Consider the following 4162-nt stretch of genomic DNA (forward strand, 5'->3'; position numbering starts at 1 on the left):
TGTCCAAGTCATAACAGAGCACCATCACAGACAGACTGGTATTTATCATGTTTTAATTCTGGCTTATGAAAAGAATATTCATAAAATATTTAATTGCATCGTGTTTAACAAATACGATTCAAAAATGTTGCATTCTGAAATTCCACACCCTGATCTCAACGACAAATCGTATGAGCTATCATGACCGCAATGGTACATAAGATAATTTTTTGTGCATCTTTTGAGTTTGTCAACCAGTTTGTTGCAAAAAAGAAAAAAAGCCAACGCATACTTTCCTTGATGTGCTTAATTTTGGTTGATGCAATAAATATTGGTAAACTTTTTAACAAACATGATGCTTTATGTCTCTGCAGCAGCAAAAGTTCTGCTATAATGCTCTGTGATCTAAAGTACAAGCACAGATGAGTCTGAGCTGTTATGCCTGCAATGGTTCAAAAAGTGCAGCTTCTTTTTCCACCAGCCCAGCTTCAACCTGTAGGCTCTAAGAGAGATGCTATGTTCACTCCATCACAGGCTGACAGAACATTTCCATCAGGAGTGATGGCATTGCGGGGCAGATGCCAAATTTCATCTGCATTCAATCATGAGCATTTAAAGCATGAGCTGTCTGACTGAAGTCAAGCAATCATTTATTAATGGTTTTCAGTTTTATCCAATTCTGGAGTTATTGTCTTACTCCAAACAAGTACAAAAACACCACAGCGCATTCATGATGTAGCATTTAAGAAAGAACTTTACGATGGATGGAGAACTAAAGGAGTCAGTGTGTGGTATACATGATTTGTGCAGGTGTGGGGGTTTGCTTGTGAAAGAGGGAGGACTGCCTCCTGGGAGTTTCCCTCACTCAGCAGTAATGAGCTGTGCAGGCAACATTTTGCTTATAGTCCTATAAACAACGCACTTATTAAGATGGAAGTCGCCTCGGGCAACCAAGGCTAATTCGGATATATATGCAAGGATTGAGTGCTTTCGGAGGATGGTGTGTGTGCGTGTATGTGTGAGAGTGTGAAAAGCGGGAGGCTGGATCCAAGTCAATCAGGTTGCAGGTTGAATGCCGTTACAAAACAATGACAGACAGAGCAGTCTGCAGAGCGTTTGCACCCATATTTGGAGTGATGTGTACAGACAGAGTTAGAGATAATGACACGGTGGATGTTTGTGGAGGTAAAGGGGCAACAGAAAGTGAGTTCTGCAGAATAACAGCGACAGAAGGAAAGCCACCAAACAAGAGAGACTGACACATAACGGGTATGTCAAGGAAGAAGAGACGCATGCAAACAGAAAGATTTGGAATCTGAAACAGAAAAAGAAAGTGGCAAAGCAGTCACAGATGGAGATTAAAATAGAGAGCCGGTGAGTCAGACATGGAAAGAGGGGCAGAAGGAAAGAGTGAGTCACAGAGATAAAGGAAAGTTGGAGAGAAAAAGTGAAACATACAGAGGGTTTAAACTGAGAGAAGACAGAGACATAAGGACAGAAAAGCTAAAGAAAAGAGGCAAACTGTTAGCATGAAAGGGGACCCTGAAGTGGAAGATGAGTAGGGCAGAGATGAAAAGAGAATAAAAATCACTTTGTATGGTAAGATTGTTAGATTGAACATTAGAAGCAGTAGGTTTTTTTTTTATTTCCAAGTCTTCTTTTTACAAATATCTAAGCTGTTCAACAGATGATACTGTCTAGCCTTCAAACATTCTTTGTCTCTTTAAATTTTACTAGAAAGAAGCTGGTTTCCTTCTAATTTTAAAGTTGGTTTTTTTACAAGTTTGAATGTACAGCACCTAACATATCATATCCTGTCAAATATTACAAGGAAATTGGAATCAGAAATGATTGAACATATTGTGCAGCTCAGCTCTAACCTGCGACTCGTTCATGTTCTGCTTTCTTCACTCTGCACACAAAAGTGTTTTTGTCACTCTTACATTGGATGGCAATTAGGAGAAATAGATTATGCCATTTGTTTTCCAAACACCTTCTTGGAAATTTTTCCATTCCTGGAAATTTTTCTCTTCTGCTGCCACTGATTTATCTGTAGGTCTGCTCTTAAATTTCTGGTTAATCTTCTAATGTCCTGGCCAGACTGTTTTTATTTTCCCTTTTCCTTGTGACCTTGAGAAAATGAACATCTCCTGGTTCTCCAGGGGATACAGACGTTTTAACTGAGTAGCTCATGGATACACTGACATTTGCATATTTTAAACTATGTATTCTGGAGCCGACAATAAACATTTCTAATGGAACCAGTTTGGGGTAAAAGTAAAGAGCTGGCTGCATTTTAGCCAGACTGGAATTCTGTAACACAGTGCTTTCCAAATATTTACAAAAGTAGCAAATCACTTAGAAGAGAGAAATAAATTTTTCAAAAGTGCCACAACCAATTTCATTTTAACTTTTTTCATAAAAAAGAAGTCATAAATTGAAAGATCAAAAGGTTTTTCACTCACCTCAACCTAGATTGCTGATAAAACCCAATGTTTTCTGCAGTAAATCACCTGCACCTTTGACCATTTGTACCTTATTAAATCTTTCACATATGCTTTTTTGTGAATATGTCACTACACGAAAATTCAGGTTAAACTGTTCTTAACTTGTGCTACTCTGGAAAAACTGGAACACGTTTAATTTGGGTTGGATGTCACTCTCAGATCCAAGTTCTGACTTCAGAGGAAAATGGATGACAGGGAAAGTAGTCACCACTCTTTATTCTTCTTTCACTGCTCTCTGCTTTAGTTTATATTGGGAGTTCCTGAAAATAACTCTGCTGCACTTCTGTGAAGAAGGAAAGATAAATGTAATTGAACAAATAACCTTTCTGGCTGATACCTCACCATTATAATTCATTTGTTTGTCATTACCTTATGAGAAACTGAGACCATTGATATCATTTTTCTGAGTTTGGCTGTATTCAATACTGACTTAGAGGTCTGGCAATGATTTGAGCACAAAAACTTAGGAAAGGTTAAAGAATATTTATTTACAAAGGAATGCACAAGTCGATCAGCAGATTCTTCTCTGGAACAGCTTCTTAGCCAAACTCTGCAGGAAATACAAATCAGTAATGAGGGCAGCAGAAGGAAATGTTGAAAATGAAGGTGAGGCTTGAACTAACAATATTTTTGTAAAAGTACTGGATTCAGCAAAATCCTAATTTTCATAATGAAATTACATTAGACTTACATAATGCTTTTAGTAGGACTCTTTAGTAGGACCTGAAATCAGTCATTTTCATTCACGCACACATTTACATGCTGATGATGAGAAGCTACTGTGGCTGCAGTTCCTCATTACATGATTGAGCTGGATTCTGGGAGTCAGTATCACAGAGACTTAAAATCCAGTGTCTGATACTTTAAAAGAAAAATGGAACTTTGTTGAGAACCAGGAGAAACACAAGTTGTCATTTTACCAGGAACTCTCCCCTGCAGGACTGTATAGTGAAGAAACCTTTATGAAGACAGTGAGGTATTAAGACGCCACAACAGGTTGTCCTTCCAAACATGGCTAGGTGCTCTCCCTCACTTTAGGCTCCTTTTCAGAACCAACCATTGCAGAGACGGAGGTTTGTACATGTACAATCCAGAGAGCATTGGTCAGAAACAAGTCAGACAGTTAGGAGAGGCAGAATGTTGCTTGGACAATAATCAAAATCTTGAGACATAAGTGGGTTTCAGAGTCAAAATAGGAGTTGCTCACAGTACAAAGAGGAAGAAAGCAAGACGCGGTTGTCAGGGAAACGTCATGGACATGACCTGCTCAAAGACTACGACAGAAATGACAACAAACAATCCCACACTGAGTTAAAGCAGAGAAAGAGTTAATATGGGCTGCAGCTCAGGTGAGAACAACAAGCTAATCAGCAGGTAAGGGAGGGGCTGTGAGACGAAAGACCAGGAATCATATCAGGAAACACAGTTAGCAGGAAAATCATGACATTCTGTGTATTAAGTGGATTTTCCTACATGTCTTTCCGGTGGTGGAGTCTCCGTCTTGGGCTCAGGTACATCTCTACGCCGATGATGTAACGCTGATCTACTAGCTGACATCAAAGGATGCGTGACTGCAGAAAAAAAGGCCGGAGGAATGTGAGTTCAAGCAGTCAAAGATCTAATTAAGAGGAGTCTAAAAGAAGATCAAAACTCAAAAATAAATACATGTGTGTTAA

Source organism: Gambusia affinis, linkage group LG12, assembly GCF_019740435.1.
Source record: "Gambusia affinis linkage group LG12, SWU_Gaff_1.0, whole genome shotgun sequence".
NCBI lineage: Eukaryota > Metazoa > Chordata > Actinopteri > Cyprinodontiformes > Poeciliidae > Gambusia > Gambusia affinis.